The sequence below is a fragment of the Balaenoptera acutorostrata genome, chromosome 8 (assembly GCF_949987535.1).
Source record: "Balaenoptera acutorostrata chromosome 8, mBalAcu1.1, whole genome shotgun sequence".
Lineage (NCBI taxonomy): Eukaryota > Metazoa > Chordata > Mammalia > Artiodactyla > Balaenopteridae > Balaenoptera > Balaenoptera acutorostrata.
This window is the reverse complement of record NC_080071.1, coordinates 54,682,212-54,704,217: the sequence shown is the minus strand read 5'-3', so window position 1 is coordinate 54,704,217 and position 22,006 is coordinate 54,682,212. Positions and strand designations below refer to the sequence as shown.

The following is a 22,006-nucleotide window of genomic DNA, read 5'->3' as shown; positions in this document are numbered from 1 at the left end:
AGAGCTAACACCTATCCTTCTCAAACTCTTCCAAAAAATTGCAGAGGAACACTCCCAAACTCATTCTATGAGGCCACCATCACCCTGATACCAAAACCAGACAAAGATGTCACAAAAAAAGAATATTATAGACTACTATCACTGATGCACATAGATGCAAAAATCCTGAACAAAATACTAGCAAATAGAATCCAACAGCACATTAAAGGATCATACACCATGATCAAGTGGCGTTTATACCAGGAATGCAAGGATTCTTTAATATACCCAAATCAATCAATGTGATAATCCATATTAACAAACTGAAGGAGAAAAACCATATGATCATCTCAATAGATGCAAAAAAAGCTTTTGACAAAATTCAACACCCACTTATGATAAAAACTCTCCAAAAAGTGGGCACAGAGGGAACCTACCTTAACATAATAAAGGCCATATATGACAAACCCACAGCAAGCATCATACTCAATGGTGAAAAGCTGAAAGCATTTCCACTAATATCAGGAACAAGACAAGGATGTCTACTCTCGCCACTCTTATTCAACATACTTTCGGAAGTCCTAGCCACAGCAATCAGAGAAAAAAAAGAAATAAAATTAATACAAATTGGAAAAGAAAAGGTAAAACTGTCACTGTTTGCCAATGACATGATACTATACATAGAAAATCCTAAAGATGCCACCAGAAAACTACTAGAACTAATCAATGCATTTGGTAAGGTTGCAGGATCCAAAATTAATGCAAAGATATCTGGCATTCCTATACACTAACAATGAAAAATCAGAAAGAGAAATTAAGGAAACATTCCCATTTACCACTGCAACAAAAAGAATAAGATACCTAGGAATAAACCTGCCTAAGGAGGTGAAAGACCTGTACTCAGAAAACTATAAAACACTCATGAAAGAAATCAAAGCTGACAAAAACAGATGGAGAAATATACCATGTTCTTGGATTGGAAAAATCAATATTATGAAAATGGCTATACTACCCAAAGCAATCTACAGATTCAATGGAATCCCTATCAAACTACCAATGGTATTCTTCACAGAATTAGAACAAAAAATTTTACAATTCATATGGAAACACAATAGACCCCGAATAGCCAAAGCAATCTTAAGAAAGAAAAATGGAGGAATCAGGCTACCCAACTTCAAACTATACCATAGAGCTACAGTAATCAAGACAGTATGGTACTGGCACAAAAACAGAAATATAGATCAATAGTACAGGATAGAATGCCCAGAGATACACCCACACACATATGGACACCTAATTTACGACACAGAAGGCAAAAACATACAATGGAGAAAAGACAGCCTCTTCAATAAGTGGTGCTGGGAAAACTGGACAGCTACACGTAAAAGAAAGAAATTAGGGGGATAGCTTCAAGATGGCAGAGGAGTAAGATGTGATCACCTTCCTCCCCACAAATACATCAAAAATACATCTACATGTGGAACAGCTCCTACAGAACACCTATGGAACCTGGCAGAAGACTTCAGACTTCCCAAAAGGCAAGAAACTCCCCACATACCTGGGTAGTGCAAAAGAAAAAAGAAAAAACAGAGATGAAAGAATAGGGACAGGACCTGCACCTCTGGGAGGGAGCTGTGGAGGAGGAAAGGCTTCCACACACTGGCGGAGACGGTGGGTGGGTTGGGGGGAAGCTTTGGAGTCACGGAGGAGAGCGCAGCAATAGGGGTGCAGAGGGCAAAGCGGACAGATTCCCACACAGAGGATCGGTGCTGACCAGCACTCACCAGCCTGAGAGGCTTGTCTGCTCACCCGCTGGAGCAGGCGGTGGCTGGGAGCTGCGGCTCGGGCTTCAGAGGTCAGATCTCAGGGAGAGGACTGAGGTTGGCTGCGTGAACACAGACTGAAGGGAACTAGTGCACCACAGGTAGCTGGGAGGGAGTCCAGGGAAATGTCTGGAACTGCCTAAGAGGCAAGAGAACATTGTTTCAGGGTGCACGAGGAGAGGGGATTCAGAGCACAGCCAAAACAAACTCCAGAGACGGGCTTGAGCCGTGGCTATCAGCGCGGACACCAGAGATAGGACACCAGAGATAGGCGTGAGACGCTAAGGCTGCTACTGCAGCCACCAGGAAGCCTGTGTGCAAGCACAGGTCACTATCCACACCTCCCCTCCCGGGAGCCTGTGCAGCCCGCCACTCCCAGGGTCCCATGATCCAGGGACAACTTCCCCAGGAGAACACACATCAGGCCTCAGGCTGTTACAACGTCACACCGGACTCTGCCGCCACAGGCTCGCCCCAAATTCAGTACCCCTCCCTCCCCCTGGCCTGAGTGAGCCAGAGCCCCCTAATCAGCTGCTCCTTTAACCCCATCCTGTCTGGGCCTGGAAGAGACGCCCTCAGGCGACCTACACGCAAAGGCGAGGCCAAATCCAAAGCTGAAGCCCAGGAGGTGTGTGAACAAAGAAGAGAAAGGGAAATCTCTCCCAGAGCCTCAGGAGCAGCGGATTGGATCTCCACAATCAAACTGATGGACCCTGCAACTGTGGAATACCTTAAGAGACAACGAATCATCCCAAAATTGAGGAGGTGGACTTTGGGAGCAACTGTAGACTTGGGGTTTGCTTTCTGCATCTAATTTGTTTCTGGTGTTATGTTTATCTTAGGTTAGTATTTAGAGCTTATTATCATTGGTAGATTTCTTTATTGATTTGGATGCTCTCTTCCCTTTTTTTTCTTTTTATATATATATATTTTTTCCTTTTTCTCCTGTTGTGTATATGTGTATGCTTCTTTGGGTAATTTTGTCTGTATAGAGTTGCTTTTACCATTTGTCCTAGGGTTCTGTCTGTCCGATTTTTTTTTTTTTTTTAGTATACTTTTTAGTGTTTGTTATCATTCGTGAATTTGTTTCTTGGTTTGGTTGCTCTCTCTTTCCTTCCTGTTTTTTTTCACTCTTTAATTATTTTATTTTTAAGTATATTTAAAAACTTTTTTATTTTAATAACTTTGTTATTTTATTTATTTATTTATTTATTTTCTCCCTTTTCTTCTGAGCCAGGTGGCTGACAGGGTCTTGGTGCTCTTGCTGGGTGTCAGGCCTGAGCCTCTGAGATGGGAGAGCCGACTTCAGGACACTGGTCCACCAGAAACCTCCCAACCCCACATAATATAAAATGGCACAAGCTCTCCCAGAGATCTCCATCTCAACGCTAAGACCCAGCTCCACTCAACAACCAGCAAGCTACAGTGCTGGACATCCTATGCCAAACAACTAGCAAGACAAGAACACAACCCCACCCATTAGCAGACAGGGTGCCTTATCATAATAAGTTCACAGACACCCCAAAACACACCACCAGACGCAGTTCTGCCCACCAGAAAGACAAGATCCAGCCTCATCCACCAGAACACAGGCATCAGTCCCCTCCACCAGGAAGCCTACACAACCCACTAAATCAACCTTACCCACTGGGGGCCAACACCAAAAACAATGGGAACTATGAACCTGCAGCCTGCGAAAAGGAGACCCCAAACACAGTAAGTTAAGCAAAATGAGAAGACAGAGAAATACACAGCAGATGAAGGAGCAAGGCAAAAATCGACCAGGCAAAACAAACGAAGAGAAAATAGGGAGTCTACCTGAAAAAGAATTCAGAGTAATGATAGTAAAGATGATCCAAAATCTTAGAAACAGAATGGAGAAAATAAAAGAAACGTTTAACAAGAACCTAGAAGAACTAAAGAGCAAACAATGATAAACAACACAATAAATGAAATGAAAAATTCTCTAGAAGGAATCAATAGCAGAATAACTGAGGCAGAAGAATGGATTAATGACCTGAAAGATAAAATAGTGGAAATAACTACTGCAGAGCAGAATAAAGAAAAAAGAATGAAAAGAATTGAGGACAGTCTCAGAGACGTCTGGGACAACATTAAACGCACCAACATTCGAATTATAGGGGTCCCAGAAGAAGAAGAGAAAAAGAAAGGGACTGAGAAAATATTTGACGAGATTATAGTTGAAAACTTCCCTAAAATGAGAAAGGAAATAGTCAATCAAGGCCAGAAAGCACAGAGACTCCCATACAGGATAAATCTAAGGAGAAACACGCCAAGACAAGTATTAATCAAACTATCAAAAATTAAATACAAAGAAAAAATATTAAAAGCAGCAAGGGAAAAGCAACAAATAACATACAAGGGAATCCCAATAAGGTTAACAGCTGATCTCTCAGGAGAAACTCTGCAAGCCAGAAAGGAGTGGCAGGACATATTTAAAGTGATGAAAGAGAAAAACCTACAACCATTACTCTACCCAGCAAGGATCTCATTCAGATTCGATGGAGAAATTAAAACCTTTACAGACAAGCAAATGCTAAGAGAAATTCAACACCACCAAACCAGCTTTACAACAAATCCTTAAGGAATTTCTCTAGGCAGGAAACACAAGACAAGGAAAAGACCTACAATAACAAACCCAAAACAATTAAGAAAATGGTAATAGGAACACACATATCAATAACTACCTTAAATATAAATGGATTAAATGCTCCAACCAAAAGACATAGACTGGCTGAATGGATACAAAAACAAGACCCGTATATATGTTGTCTACAAGAGACCCACTTCAGACCTAGGGACACATACAGACTGAAAGTGAGGGGATGGAAAAAGATATTCCATGCAAATGGAAATCAAAACAAAGCTGGAGTAGCAATTCTCGTATCAGACAAAATAGACTTTAAAATAAAGACTATTCCAAGAGACAAAGCACACTACATAATGATCAAGGGATCAATCCAAGAATAAGATATAATAACTGTAAATATTTATGCACCCAACATAGGAGCACCTCAACACTTAAAGCAAATGCTAATAGCCATAAAAGGGGAAATCGACAGTAACACAATCATAGTAGGGGACTTGAACACCCCACTTTCACCAATGGACAGATCATCCAAACTGGACAGAAATAAGGAAACACAAGCTTTAAATGATACATTAAACAAGATGGACTTAATTGATCTATAGGACATTCCATCCAAAAACAACAGAATACACTTTCTTCTCAAGTGCTCATGGAACATTCTCCAGTATAGATCATATCTTGGGTCACATATCAAGCCTTGGTAAATTTAAGAAAATTGAAATCGTATCAAGTATCTTTTCTGACCACAACGCTATGAGAATAGATATGAATTACAGGAAAAGACCTGTAAAAAGTACAGACACATAGAGGCTAAACAATAACAAAGAGATCACTGAAGAAATCATAGAGGAAATCAAAAAATACCTAGAAACAAATGACAATGAAAACACGACGACCCAAAACCTATGGGATGCAGCAAAAGCAGTTCTAAGAGGGAAGTTTATAGCACTAGAATCCTACCTCAAGAAACAAGAAACATCTCAAATAAACAACCTAACCTTACACCTAAAGCAATTAGAGAAAGAAAAACAAAAAAACCCCAAAGTTAGCAGAAGGAAAGAAATCATAAAGATCAGATCAGAAATAAATGAAAAAGAAATGAAGGAAACAATAGCTAAGATCAATAAAACTAAAAGCTGGTTCTTTAAGAGGATAAACAAAATTGATAAACCACTAGCCAGACTCATTAAGAAAAAAAGACTGAAATCAATAGAATTAGAAATGAAAAAGGAGAAGTAACAACTGACACTGCAGAAAAACAAAGGATCATTAGAGATTACTACAAGCAACTATATCCCAATAAAATGGACAACCTGGAAGAAATGGACAAATTCTTAAAAAAGCACAACCTCCCGAGACTGAACCATGAAGAAACAGAAAATATAAACAGACCAGTCACAAGCACTGAAATTGAAACTGTGAATGAAACTTAAAAGCTTTTGCCAAGCAAAGGAAATTACAAACAAGACAAAAAGACAACCCTCAGAATGGAAGAAAATATTTGCAAATGAATCAACAAAGGATTAATCTCCAAAATATATAAACAGCTCATGCAGCTCAATATTAAAAAAAACAAACAACGCAAACCAAAAATGGGCAGAAGACCTAAATAGACATTTCTCCAAAGAAGACATACAGATGGCCAAGAAGCACATGAAAAGATGCTCAACATCACTAATTATTAGAGAAATGCAAATCAAAACTACAATGAGATATCACCTCACACCAGTTAGAATGGGCATCATCAGAAAATCTACAAACAACAAATGCTGGAGAGGGTGTGGAGAAAAGGGAACCCTCTTGCACTGTTGGTGGGAATGTAAATTGATACAGCCACTATGAAGAACAGTATGGAGGTTCCTTAAAAAACTAAAAATAGAATTACCATATGACCCAGCTATCCCACTACTGTGCATATACCCAGAGAAAACCATAATTCAAAAAGACACATGCACCCCAATGTTCACTGCAGCACTATTTACAACAGCCAGGTCACGGAAGCAACCTAAATGCCCATTGACAGATGAATGGATAAAGAAGATGTGGTACATATATACAATGGAATATTACTCAGCCATAAAAAGGAACAAAATTGGGTCATTTGGAGAGATGTGGATGGATCTAGAGACTGTCATACAGAGTGAAATAAGTCAGAAAAACAAATATTGTGTATTAACACATATATGTGGAACGTAGAAAAATGGTACAGACGAACTGGTTTGCAGGGGAGAAATAGAGACACAGATGTAGAGAACAAACGTATGGACACCAAGGGGGGAAAGCAGCAGGGGGGTGGTGGTAGTGGTGGGATGAATTGGGACATTTGGATTGACATATGTACACTAATATGTATAAAATGGATAATAAGAACCTGCTGTATAAAAAAATAAATAAAATTCAAAAAAAAGTTATCTGAAGTCTCTGCTTTTCAAGCTTTCATTACAAGGAGTCTGGAACCATAATGTAGAAAGCCACGTATGATATTCCTGTGTCTGTTTTGCTGCTTGTGGATACAAATAACATCTCAGATTAGTAAATGCATGAGGTGGGATACTTTTATCAGTCACAAAATATTGTGAGGTCTTTTGAAGCTACTAAGATGTTTACAATTTTAGTTACCCTTTCAATAAATAAGCTTCAACCTCTTTCCACAACAAATGCATGTAAACCTACACAACATGTAATCACAAAGAGGACTTAAAGGCAGAGCACTAACCTTAGGACCTGAATTAGACACACATGCCTTCTCCCTTCAACTTGCAGAGCTGTATTCTCTTTCGACTCATCACCCCTCAGTTGCCTTCATTCTAAGAATAGTTACTGCCACTGCCTTAAATCTTTATTACTCCATTCATCTTCACTCTTCCTTTGTTTTCCTTTTTTAGCATCTTGTCACTGTTACACGACCCTGATTTTGTACCCGCTTGCCATTCATAAGCACTGCCAGCTTGATCTCTCCTTTCCATTAGGTTAGGGAAAAAAAAAAAAAAAAAAAATCACAGAATGTCCAGGGCAATATTTTTTTTTTGGGCACACAGCACGGCATGTGGGATCTTAGCTCCCTGACCATGGGTGGAACCCGCGCCCCTTGCATTGGAAGCTTGGAGTCTTAACCACTGGACCACCAGGGAAGTCCCCAGGGCAATATTTTCGTAACAGTAACAGCTTTTTGATGCTGCTGACAACACAGACTACTTCTTCCCACCAGGGAAGCTTCCTCTCTGTTTAATTTTAGCTGTCCGTACAGTTATTTGAACAAAGTTAAATGATTCAGTTCTGCCATTTAGCAGACTCTTACAAAAGTATAGTTCAAGTGTCAAAGCTACTTAATTTTTACTAGCAAACAACCAATTCATTATCAAGTATCAATCCATCTTTATTATCAAGTTCAACTTTGTCCAACATAATGAAAACGACATAAATCATATAAACATAGTCTTCTTAAGGCACATTCTCTTTCTTAATAGAATCACACTCAGATACACAGACTGCAGTAGACTTTGTAATATACAGATACATTGAAAAAGAAAAAAAAATTATTAATGCCAGAGGGGGGGAAAAAAAATTTGTGCAGGAAAAGTAACAGTTTATTACAATGACTCAATTGTAAATAACATTCACAGTCATAAAAATATAACACTAAATACTGTTCTAAACCAAAATTATTCAATACAATTGTACTGAAAAACTGAGGTATAGGAAATGAGTACATGGAGAGATGGAAAGAGTGCTAAATCCGAAGCAGACAATGACTAAAACTGAAAATCAGCAAGTTATGAACATGTTGGAGACATGGCAGTGAAAAGCAAAATAATTAAAGAAACTAAAGGAGTTCCTTATCTCTCTAGGCAGAATGTAAAAGAAGCCAGGCAGGAGACTGATTTTTCTTTTCCCTAAAAACTTCACAGAACTATTTAATTCTTTAAACTATATTCATGCATAACTTTGAAAACACTAAAAATAAAAGTCAGCAATTATAAATCTTAAAAAAAGTTTCTGTTGAACAAAATCACATAATGTCACATGTGGAAAAGAATGAATTACAGTTTCAAGATTTTCACAAGCATTTGTTTACAGGGTTTTAATCACAATATGTAATCATTTTAATTTCAATTTGTGCTATTATTTTTAGTTACTGGCTTGGATAAGTCCAAGATGCGGGGAAAGACCACAAAAGTTTGAATACTTTTCAGGTCTTGTTACATACTTCCAAATTGTTTTCTAGAGAAATTAAGTTTGGTTATACTGCCACCAGCAGTACGATCATAGTATTCTCATTAGTAGTTGGTATTATTAATTCTGGAACAGGTAAAATTACCTTATTCTTATTTATATTTTCAAATTATTCCTGGTGTGTCAATATTTTTATAAACATACATGAGCTTTTACATAACATGGCTTGGTCATATTTTCCGCAGAAAACATCTTCAATTCTGTCTAATGCCTTTTTACTTTGATTACAATGTTTTCCCTTTCACGTACAGACGTTTTCACGTACATGCACTGAAACCCATGAACATCTTCTGCAATTTCTTTATGACTTCTAAATTTAAGAAGTTTTTTCTCCCTATATTTAATATATATTTTCTTCTTTGAAAAAAAAGCAATAATTAAAATTAACATGACCCCTAACATCCATTTCTTTTTTAGGGAAAATAAAACATCCACTGAACTAACAAACAATAGTCTTGTATCTGTTAACTAAGGAAGATTACGTTTTAGCCTCAGTAAAACTTTCAAGTACTTGTGTTTAGGCAGAAATCTTCAGGGGAAAAGCTTTAACATTTTTTTATAAATCATAAATTACATTATGTATTATATAATACTGTATTTACAGTGAACTTAAACAACACTTTCTTAAAATTTTCAGTGATTTGATTTGTAGCTACTCGGTTTCCTTCTTCAGTTTTTTAAAATTGATGATTATTTTCTTGAAAATAAATTTTTTATTTACACTGGTTATATATATCAAATTATTCACTTTATTTTAAAAACTAGAGTATGCCAATTTAAAACAAAAATCTTAAAATATATGTTCTAAACATTAACAAGTTATGAAGTCAGCTGAAATTCTACATTAAAAAAGGTCCATGGGAATAGAAAACATGATTGTGTTGCTTTATGATATATTATATACAATACATAATATCTAATTGTTCTCTGTAAGTATATACAATAATGTAATAATTAAATATTACATAATTACATAAAATATTTTTCTAATATTATAGTTTTACTGATCTCATTGATTTACAATGTAATAATAAATAATATTTTATTCTACGTATCTTGATAAGGTACATAAATCAATCTTTCCATAGCCCCCTTCATCAAGAGGCTATGTTCTTCTACAACACAGCACAAAGTATACTTCTTCACATGTAAACAGAATAAAGTAATGATTCATCTTCAGCAAAGGTGCACTCAGAAGAATTATACCAAAACACTTGTTCACAGGCCTGTAAACATGCAATCATGAATTGCTTTATGAGGGGAGTGGGAGGAGAGGAAAAAGGAGGAAAGGGGACAGGAGGAAGGGGCAAGGAGAAGGCATAAAAAATATGAAACATAGCCAGGACATGGAAGCAACCGAAGTGTCCATCATCGGATGAATGGATAAAGAAGATGTGGCACATATATACAATGGAATATTACTCAGCCATAAAAAGAAACGAAATGCAGTTATTTGTAGTGAGGTGGATGGAGTTAGAGTCTGTCATACAGAGTGAAGTAAGTCAGAAAGAGAAAAACAAATACAGTATGCTAACACATATATATGGAATCTAAGGGGAAAAAAAATGGTCATGAAGAACCTAGTGGCAAGATGGGAATAAAGACACAGATCTACTAGAGAATGGACTTGAGGATATGGGGAGGGGGAAGGGTAAGCTGTGACAAAGTGAGAGAGTGGCATGGACATATATACACTACTAAACGTAAAATAGCTAGTGGGAAGCAACCGCATAGCACAGGGAGATCAGCTCGGTGCTTTGTGACCACCTTAGAGGGGTGGGATAGGGAGCGTGGGAGGGAGGGAGATGCAAGAGGGAAGAGATATGGGAACATATGTATATATGTATAACTGATTCACTTTGTTATAAAGCAGAAACTAACACACCATTGTAAAGCAATTATACTCCAATAAAGATGTTAAAAAAGAATGAAACATTTTCTGCTCTGAAGTAGGTACAAGGAAGACACAGTCACCTTTTAAATTAGAGAAGGTAAACTGTGAGAGACACTACATAAGAAGTAGTAGAAACAGTGATAGAGTTAGGTAGTAACTCAAGGTTGAAGGCCACATTCCAACTCCAAGCATCATAAATAAAGGTGCTATTCCTCCTATAGAGGAAAATGGAAAGAGGGAGGGACGAAAGCTTCTACACTATTTAGGTGAAGAATACCTGAGAACTCACATTATTACCCATTCATTTAGATTTGAATGCTTTTCTACTAAAGTATCTTACTCATATAGGTAGTAGGAAAATGTAAGTATTTTAAAAGCAGCAACACATCAAATAAGGACAGAATATTAAGTAAGAACTGGATCCAGGAGTTGGCTGACTTAAAAGGGTCAGATATTTAATATTTTAGGTTTTGCAGGCAGTAGTCTCTGTGGCACCTACTCAATTCTGCCATTATGGTACAAAGCAGCAATATACGATATATATAAATGTACAAGGAAGCTGTGTTCCATCAATACTTAATTTAGAAAAGCAGACTGATTTGGCCCATGGCCATAGCTTGCTGACCCCTGACTTAATCTATACATTTTTAAAAACTTAACCAATTCAACAGACAACTATAGGGGAAACCACGATTGTAAAACTCAAACATTCACAGAATATATAAAGTGAATTCAGAAAAAAGTTTAGAGGCACGAAGGCACATCTGAAATGATTTTTTATTTACAGACATTAAAGCAACAGGGCAGTGGGATATATGTATTTGTGACCTTGTTACTACAACTGAAGGCGATTTAATTTTCTGCTTCTATATGAATGAAAACAAATGCAAAAAACTCAAGTGATCACTGACTGACAAGTCTTCGATACTTACTAGAGCGTTAAAAATAACTTTCACACAGTACTTCACGGTAATTCTAATAACAATACTTCTGGGTCTTATGAAAGCATATAATCTTATATTAATAAGATAAAGATATTTCCGACAACATTCTGATTCACTTTTCTAATCCCCAAAAACCTCTTTTCTGAATGGGATGGATGGTCCCCCAAAACAGTGTACACATTAAGGGTAAACACCATTGTTAGAAATGTTAACGCAAGAACAATTACCTGATACCTTCTCTTTCAGCAGTAAAATATACAATATAATGGGTAAATGTAAACTATAAAATTACAAAATCATCTACCACTAACTCCTAATGAAAATAATTGAAACACTACTTGAAAAAGATTTTAGATTTTATCCCTATACTTACAAACCTGTAACCACCATGCCATTCTAATAACATCTTTTAACATTAAAAGTCTATTAAATATCCAATCCTTATATCTGGCAACAACAAAAAAAGAAAACCTTATGTTCTGATAATAGAATCTGACACTATTTTTTTATAGTGCTATGACAATGTGCTATGACACATTGTGCTATGATGTGCTATGACAATAAATTATTGTGTTCTGAACATTAAAAGTGTGGTCTCTTAAGCAGTTGGAAATAATTTCAATAATGCTATTGTTATTTAAAGCTTTACAATTTCAGTTGAAAATTGCCTTCATACCTACTGAACACACTTTTGAATATTCTGATTGTAGTAAATATTTGTCAAGAATATATTTGCTTATTTTGGAAAAACCTAAAAGTCATTGTGTGGTCTAGTCACAAAACTTATAATTAGAAAATAATGAAAAAAAAGGAAAATAATGAAAATGAAAAGTTTGGAATATTGATAACTGATATAATTTGAAATCTTGAGTTTACATAAATGACTACGGGAAATCTTGTGGTTATTACAGGTCCTTGAGGCTCTGTTTTTCAAAAATCGTTCTATAAAAGTCAAAGTTCCAAAACACTTGAACGTAAAAAAAAAAGCTCACCACGTGATTTTAACATTTTCAGTACAGTGGAGACAACACAAAGTTATATGGGACTAAATTAAGCCAGAAGCAGCCCAGACTGAAGTAATTGCTCCTATTCGTATGCAAAGCTAACCTCAAAGATACACATTTAATATATAGCCCTCTTCCTGTTTGAAACCCCCCCCCAACATAACTTGCAAGGAAACTTGGCCTTATACTGTTCTACCTCCACCCAAACTCACCCCCATTCAGAAAACTAGGGTTAAAAGCAATCAAAGTTAACCAGTTCAAAATGACTCTTATTAGTAACACTAACCAGCTGGAGGAAATCTCAAGGTAGACTAGATAAATAGCACTAAGGAATCTAATTGTAACTTAAATAGTCTTGTTTTAGGAAAAGGTGAAGATGAAGAAGGTAAGTGCATGAAAACTTCAAGGGGAATCAAACACTAGGGGGCAGCATCAAACTGTTGGGACAAACTGAGCACTCTTCTAACCTGTAAACTTAAAAGCTAAAGTTAGTATATTTTTCATGAGAATTACACTTATAATGAAAGATGACTTTATAGGGTTATAAGGGAAAAAAACTAGCTTTCTGTTTTGATTACCTGCACTTCTTTTCCATTTCCTACTGTGTACTTTCTTTTGCATCTTATGAATACGTTTAAAATGCACTCATGATAAAAGTCCTTTCGATATAAAATTTTTTAAAAATGAGCATTTCCATTCTTGAGGTAACCACTACACAGACAAGAGCTGACATATCAAAATCCAAAGTATTAATATTTCCTTGGGTAATACTGAATTTAAATTTTGTATCACTCATTTAACATTTTTAACTCGATTACAGAGCTTGACAACCAAGCTTTGCACATTCACTGAATAAGGTGTAACGAGCACTATGTGACAAAAAGCTGTGGAGTGTGTGTCCCTCAAGGAATTTAGTCTGGCAGGGAAAACAAGATATATGTATGTAATTATAAGTTAGAAAATGCAAAAGCAGAAAAAATTCTATGGATTATTACATATGAATAACAACAGCAAGATAATTGTATCCCCGCAATGGCCTAGTAGAGACCATTAAACCTCATTCTGGAATCAAGACAGAAAGTAGTCCTTCAACCACCAATGAAGAACTGAAACGTCTGTATGCAGAAAAGAAGGTAAAATGAATTATCTGTAGCCCTTTAGTTCATTATGTCATTTCAAGGTCACAGTAAACCCATGAGGTAGGTTTTTCTAGTACTTCAAGTTCACAGATAAAAGATTAAGATAAAGCAACTTGCTCAAGGTAACCACACTAGTTAATAATGGGTCAGTTTTGAACCTTAAGTCTCACTCCAAACCTGTACATTCATTCCAATAACAGCCAAAACTGGGGGTAGAGGAAGTGGGGGAGAGGTGGGGAATAGAATAGTAACAATGTAAATTCGCTTTAATTAAAAGCAAATGATCATTCCTGTTGTTGAATAATTTCCCTTGTTATAATACCTATACCCTGTATTCTACATAAATCTGTTTAAAAACAAACAAAAACACCCCCTAGGCTAGTACCTGCATACCAGACTTGAGGCCTCCTACAAGTACTTCAAATCAAATGCTCAAAAAAGGGGAAGAACTGTGTTGGCTTTTAAGCTATCTGTTAGTAGAACACAAATTAACATGAAGAATAAGTAAAGGTTATCATGCAATATATTATCGATGTCACCTCATAGTTAACCACTTCTTTTAAAGTAGCACAAAGTCATTCTTACACAGGGGTTATTAACCAGGGGGCTGTGTAAAGAATTCAGGTTTGTTAATTTGGATACGGAAGAAAGATCTAATTTTAATTGATCTCTGAAATTTAGTTATCCCGTCAGTTATAAATGTTGGCAAAAAGCACGGTAATATGCAGCACCTGACACGATTAATATAAATCATTCAAATTAAATCCTATAAAGATCATTTACAGTCCTCACTAGTTTGAAATTAGTCATTAGACCTGCCACTACTCTTGATATTTAATGCTTTACTAAAGCATGAATTACTTCATCATAAATATTTAACATTTTGGTAATTATATTTCAATACAACTGGTTTCTCTTGTAATCCTACGTATTCCATACATTTAAACTCATCATTCTGAGTTTCATGATACAAAAAAGTTTAAAAGTCCCTCCAGTACATTATTATTTTCTTTTCTTCAAATCACTCATCGTTGATACTACCTATTTCTCTCTCCTATGGGAGTACTCAGCACATGTAGGGATGTAAGATGTCTGGTGTGGACCCCAAAGTCTAGAGCAAGAGACTGCCTCAAGATACTTAAAATTTGTAGAATTTTAAGTCCTAACAAAAAACAGTACACAAGTCTTAAGGCTTTCAACTGCATTACTACAATCAACTACATTCTAAATCTCCAGCTTTTCCCATGTATTACTTGCTTGTTCTTAATTACGTAGAATTTAGATACCCATCCAAAAAAAAAAAACCCACACAAATGAAATGCCAACTTGTCACATGCTTGTTTTGCTCCAAGAATGACTCAGTTCCAAGGTAAAACTAGAGAACTGAACAGCGTAAAAGACGTTAAATGAAAGTTAAAAAAAAAAAAACAACACAGTATAACCTACCATCTTCTTTTTAAGTTATGTGCTTTAATGTCACTCTTTATTACTTAAAACAGGGACTTGAGTGAAGGACCCCCCCCAGCTGAGGGCTGCGGAGCCTGCTTCTTCCTCCTGCCCAGCTCATAAAGACAGCCCATGTGGACAGGCTCCCACGTGAACAGTTCTTTACAGAAGCCACAGGAAGACCTCCAACGTCATGTCGCCTGCGCCCTCACCAGGCCCCCTTCTTAGCCTGGGCACTCAGAGGTCCCAAGGGAGAAGCAAGGAGTTGAACAGATCCCTAGACCCGGGGAGGGGGCCGCGAAGGTTCCCCGACGTACTGCCGCAGCAAGGCCCCCCATCGCTCTCCGCCAAAGAGCTTTCAGGAACAAAGCCTGGGCTGCCGCGCCACCTCCCGGCCCACCCGAACTCCCCCTCCGACCCAGCCCCAGCCCAACCCGAGCCCTCAGCTCCAGGGACCCCAGCTGGCTTCAATATTAACTCCCCCGCGCCCCGCCTCGGCTTTTCGGTTGGTCTGGGAGAAAGCAAGCTCCCACGAGGCCTCTCGCTGTAGGAGCACAGGCGCCACCGTCCGTTAGCCTCCCGGGGCCGGAACAGCGGCGCCCAGGCTCCATCCCGGGGTCACCGTGATACACCGCAGAGGACCACGCGAGAGGAAGAATCGGGGGTGTTCGCCGCCGAGACCGGACTGCGGATCCTCCCACCCTCGGGCCACGGCGTCCCCGCCTCCGGCGGCGACGCCACCCTCGGCCCCCAGGCCGCCCGCGCGCAGCCCCCCAACCGCCACCTTCTGCCCAGTGGTCACTGCCCCCACTCTCCGCGCGGCCCCCAGCCTCAGCAGGGGGCTAAGTGGGGCGCGGGTCCCGCGCGCCGGGCGGGGGCTCCCCGGCCGCTAACCCCGCGGCAGCCCAGAGCGCACACGAGAAGCGGCGGCACCCCACGCGCAGCCCACCGCGCACTCTGCCCGGCTCGCCGCCGCCGCCAGCAGCAGCTGCGGGAAGCCCAGCGCCCGGATTCCCGAGGGACTCAGCCCCGACTCCCCGGTCCTTGTCTCCCTTTCTACCCCCACCCCGCCGTCCCGGGACTCGCAGTCTCCGCCGCGCATGGGGCCGGTTCTGGGGGAGGGAATGTAAACAAATCGGGGTTTTATAGTTACCTCACACTCGAGTGCCGTGTGCATCTCCTCTCCGCTCGGTACCAAACCCCGGCTGCACTAAATCGTGTATTCACCAAAGCCGGCTGCGCCAACTGCGTCGCGGAGACCCGAGCGTCAGACACCACGCTACGCTAGCGGCGTACACGGCCCACTCAGGTCCTTGCGCAGCCGCACCCCGTCCGCCTATGGGTGTTACGCTCTGGGCGTACACTCACCACCCAGCCATTCACTTCGAATAACGCAACTTGCGTAGCGGAACTGCACCATTCGTGGATTCCACACGGACCGTGAGAGCAATAGGAAATTCGAGTCTACGCAAACTGCGGAGCTCCGCGGCTCCGCGCTAGTTTTGTTCCAAGAAAAGACGCCGCGGGGTAGTTGGGGAGGCTTCTAACGCATGCGTGGAGCGCTCTTCTACCTCTCGCCTTTTCTCCCGGCTTTGCCTGTCGGTTGCTGCGGCCCGGGCGAGGCGGATGAGTAAGGGAAACTCTAAACGCAAACGCTTAAGCCAGAAGATTTCAGATGGATAAATTAGAATGTTTATCTGTACAAGAGTTAAACATCTACGTTAATTTAATCCCTCCCCTTTATTAAAGTAACCTTTCAGTCTCTGAAGGGAAAAAGGAATTAATACTGATTTAGTGCTAAGTGCGAGGTATTTTGCATAGTTCTCCCTCCTCCCAATTTATTCTGAAGAGCACTTCCTGTGGGCCTTACAAGCCGAAAAGAAGAAGTTGAGTCCAGAGAGCATGTCACACACTTAGAGGAATTCTCGAGGATTTTGACAACTTTCCAAGATTTTCCACCACCTCCTACTGCTAAACTCATTACTTCTTAACACCCAGTAGCAACACCTCCCGATCCAGCCCAGCAATTCCATGGATTCCTGACCACATGGTGGTCATTCTTGCTTTCCATTCTTTTGCTCACACCATACCTGACATGTGAATTGTCTCCTCTTCATAATCAATTCACAGCCCGTACTTTCTTAGAAGGTGGCTCTGGACACTTTCCCTTTGCTCCATTACCCTGCTTCTTGGCACTTATTTGATCTCCATGGTGAGGCTTATCTATTCTGTCTGGCGTGCCTGTTTCTGTATCCAGCCAGAGTCCTGGGCGTGCCTTATTGATGTCTAGCAGAGTGCATAAAACCATGATCAATAGTAATAGCAAGCTTTACTATATATCAGGTACTTCCTATGTGCTCTACATGTATATTACTTTCATCCTCATAACACAACGAGGTAGGTATTATTATCCTACACCGGGAAATGAGGCACAAGAAATAACTTGCTTAAGACCTCAGAACAGGTAGGGAGAAGAGTTGGGATCCAAACCCAGTTAGTATGGCTACATATTCCTGCTATTCTGCATATTTCATGAAGGAAGGTTGTTTTTTGTTTTGTATCTCTACAAAAAACATCTTTTAGGTGCTCAATAAATGCCTACTGACTGCCAGGCTACTCAGCTTCTCATATCCCTTTTTTTGGTTTTGTTTGGAAAAGCCATCGATCTCACTCCTGCCGGTTTCCACTGCTGCTATTAGGGAAAGGGAGAAGTCCTGAGGTATAAAGGAAAGAGATCAAGTCTGAGTCCTAGTTTCAGGTCTCACCATGGTCACTAACTGTGGAAGACAATGGCCACGGTCCTCAGATTCATGGATAAATTAAGGGAATTGGTCTACATTTATTCTTAAGTCTTTAGATTTTATAAAATCAGAACTAAAGTCTTTAGATTTCATAAAATCAATATAAATATAGTATGTCTTTTGGGTCGAAAGCATAAAAAGCTTCCAAATTACCCCGATACTTTAAGGCTCATAATTATTTTATTGAACATATTATTTCAGCAACTTTAAAATACATGTGATATTTTGCTCCTAAATTTCAATAAAATATAGCACTTACATTCCTTATATTTTAGGGCACTGACACCCTCATTGCTTTTTAATTATGTATTTACAAGTCTAATAATGTTCAGCTGGTACACACAGGTACAGAGAACCATTGATCTAATACTGAAATATACAAGTTGGTCAACAGCTGCAGCTCTGAGTTGAATTCCACCGTGATCCCCATCCCTGTGCCAGCCCTTTCTCTCAGGATTCCCTAGACCTCCCACATTTCAGGAACTAAAAGGTTAATGCCTGGCTAAGAAAGAAACCGCAGGACCCACCCAACTCTTCTCAAAGACTTCCATTCTAATTTATTGGTGCTTATGCTTTATTAATTTTACGTATTTTAAATATCATCCGTGCATAAAACTATAGGGTAATCTAACTGAAAATAGACTGTTTTCTACCACTTTTATATACTCATTCAAACATCATATATGATCAAGTATATGCACACTGATTAGGGCAGGACTTCGAGCAAAATTACTCGGTAGGATAATGATTGAGCTGCAAACTAGAGTATTACTTTTCCTGTTGGAAAAAGGAATCTCAGAAAATGATTTCCAGCCTTACTCAAAATCACCTGCTGAGGTAAACAATGGAAAGTGCAGCAAAAATATCACTATAACATATGTTTTATTTTTACACCAGTTTTAGGGTAAGGAATTTCTAATATGTTAGAATCATGGAGCTTTCTGAAAGGTCAGACTTTTTTTTTCCAGTCATCTCATGTGATTCATAAAGAAGCTCATCTGAACTATAAAACAGTACAGACGATTTGCAACATATGGGGGGAAGAGAAAGTATTGAATTATGTGTAAATAGTTTACCTCTCATTTGTTTTGCTTCAGTCACAATTTTATTTCACATATCTAAACTTTTAAGCATGACCAATCTACCTTTGTGAAGCATGATATAATAAATCCAATGGCTTTTTTTGTACCTCAGAGGGTTAGAAAAGAACCAGCTACCATAAATAGAGGAAATAAGAACCATACTTCATACCTCAATCTTTTGCTGTGAATAAAGAAAATCTGTGTCATAAACTTGGTTTTCCCTCTAATAGAGGAGAAAATTCTCATCATACACAACAAAGTTAACAGCCTTTAATTAAATCTATTAAGAACATGACTGCTTCTGAGAAATCAAACCTTTCAAGCTCAGTAGTTCTTTCCATGAATCAAGATTAGTAACAATCAAAGGTAATGAAACCTCCTTAAATCCATGTTCAGTTTAAACTGATTTTTATATGGCCAAAACAGTTTGGTTCAGATAAGTTTATACCTAGAGAAGGAAGACTAAATTATATTGATATATAGCCCTGACGTGGAGAGTGCTAAATACCAGGAATAGGTGTTAAAGAATTGGGAAAAGAAGACCTCAGGAATATGTTCTAAATTTAGGCCTCAAAATTAACAACTGCCTATTCACTTTCAGAGACTACATATTTTAGCCTGGAAATTAAGGCCCCAGCATTAGATCTGAAGCCAGAGAAATATAAAAGTTACATCCTCCTCCCTGTTCTTTGAGGCCTGTGGCACTGTGTGACACTAACATGTCAACCCCATGGTCAGGATGGGAAGTGAGGCCCGTGGGGCAGTCTTTTTCTGATCCCTTGAGAAATTATGGCCCCATCTCTTCTAAAGACTTGCCATTCCTAAAATGAAGATAAACAGGCCTTCAGAGCTTACATGGAAGTTCTCAGAGAGAAGCACAGCTGCCCTTGCATCTCTTTCTAAAAAGCAGCACTCATGAAATGGAGAAGGCCCTCATCCAGAGAGCCCACCACTTTGAAACGGGTACACAAAGGCAGGGAGAGAAGGACCAATCCCACCCTGGTGAGAGACAAATTTGACTGACATGCCTGGCAAGTGAGATCATTTTGAGTTGGTAGGCTTATTCAATAAAATGAGTTTCAGGCTCTCTGCAGAAATAAAGATAGATTAGAGAAATGAAACAATGAAAACAACAATTCAAGCAGGGTAGAAAATTAACTTCTATATGATTTGCCTACATGATGCTAACATTAGACTAGCCAGATCCCTTAGTTTCAATTCATTGCAATACAAACAAAAGGCCCTTAGCATTAGACATCCCTACTGGGAGAAAGACAATAATGGAGAAGCTTAGATTCGAGCCTCTGATTCGCCGTGGCAAGTCCTTTCAAAATAGGAATGAGACCTAGTCTAGGAGAAAGGGGAAGACCCACTCAGAAGAATAAACAAAATCAAGAAGCTCAGAGCTAGAGCAAGGATAACAGGCCAACAAGAGATGTGACCACATGATGTTGCCAGAAAAGCTCCTCCCTCAAACCTACTCTGTTGTTCTCACCAATCCCTGGAATTCCACATTTAGAATTCCATTCTGGGCCTTGAAACCAAAGAGACTTTGACCCTGAGGGAAGTTACTACCATTTTATTACTTATCTATACTGCTTTGAGAATATATTTTTTTCTGGTCTTTTCTAAAGAGGAATTTTTAAGAAGAGAGAAAATTTGAGTATCCACATTTCTTAAGGGTAGTGTGTTACAAGGGGACAGAAGGAAAAATGGACAAATTGCCAACTTCTCAATCTTGCTTCCAGCCAGCCTTGTTCACTCACAGAATACTAATAAGAAGGAAAACAGTAGGCTTGGTAAGCAGCCACTTGTACCAACCAAGGGGGCCTATTTGCCGACAGGCAGCCGTTTTGGATCTTTTGAAATTCTGGAGGCACAGTGGAAATCAACTTTCCAAACCTTAACTCTTATTCCAAAGGAATAAAGAAGTAACATAAATATCCACATGAATATTACAGATTTGAAGAATATTTGTGGCTGGTTATGGTTCAATTTAATAAAAATTATCAACATAGAAATGAATTAACAAGTTACCATGTAAATATTTTTAGAACATTTTTTAAAACAATTTTTTTATTTGTGTAAATAGTTAAATTAATAAACTCATTTTAAAATTCATTTTAAAATGTCACCACATGAGAGCAAATTTCAAATCTTGCCTAGGGCTTCCAAGATAATTAATAATGGGACTCATTTCACAAATGACATTTACGAAAACAAGTACATCTTTTAAAACCAAGACACACTTGGTTTATCGTAACAAATATTGCTTACCTTTATTTATTAAAAATCTGACAGCAACAAGGCCGCAAAATTCTAAATATTAGAGAAGGCAATAAATGAATTGTCAAAACAAGAGAAGCTTGTAGGGATTTCTGAATTTTTCTTGCACTGTTTCTAAGTAAAACTCAAATCATTTTATTTTTATTAGAATAAGCCACTTTTGCATTCTCCACAGAATCCCATAAATCACCTCTACTTACCAGCACACATCTTTACAAGTTTTAGAAACTTCCTAATACTTCGTGAGGAATGATTCTGGCAGTGCCCAACAGTTAACAACCTGCATGCTTACCTTTCTTGTAGAGCTCATCTACAGGCTCTAATAATTTCATCGCATTCAAATTTCATTCCAATTACAAGGATAGTTGCTTTCTCTAAGCAGCTACATTTCACAGTTTTTCTCCCCACCCTAAACACATGAAGGTATATGGTTTAAAATGTGCCAGGCACCATTTTAAATACTTTAAATATGGTAACTAATTTTATTCCTATGACAGCCCTGCAAGGTAGATATTACTATGCCCATTTCATAGATGAAGAAAACTGAGGTGGTTAGCATGTGGCAGAACCAGGACCCCAGTCCAGACAGTCTGGCTCTAGAGGCTATGCTCTTAATCCTTACATTACTTTGCTTCTTATCTAGAGACCGTGTGCAGGTCCCAATTTTTGTGAGAATATCTACATACTTTCTCTGCAAAAGTTGGTAGTTAAAAAAAAAATAGTAGAACCATAAAGTGGTGGCTTCCCAGGCTGTAAATGTCACA

General features: G+C 38.7%; 1 protein-coding gene across 8 annotated transcripts in view; it reads right to left on the bottom strand.

Annotated features, from left to right (window-relative positions):
- The window catches only part of SLC39A10 (solute carrier family 39 member 10), a 97,406-nt gene that overhangs the window by 49,506 nt on the left and 25,894 nt on the right, over nucleotides 1-22,006 (bottom strand). The window contains exons 1-2 of one of the 8 annotated variants that reach the window (XM_057551040.1): nucleotides 16,227-16,303; nucleotides 1,764-1,941 (exon numbers count right to left, since the gene is read on the bottom strand). The exons of 2 other annotated variants lie outside the window; for them this stretch is intronic. The gene's annotated coding sequence lies outside the window, so the exon portion shown is untranslated. Of the gene's footprint in view, nucleotides 1-1,763; nucleotides 1,942-7,129; nucleotides 7,372-15,073; nucleotides 15,439-16,226; nucleotides 16,345-22,006 lie in introns of those variants that run through there. 5 more of the 8 variants (XM_057551043.1, XM_057551044.1, XM_057551038.1 and 2 more) reach the window with 5 other exon arrangements.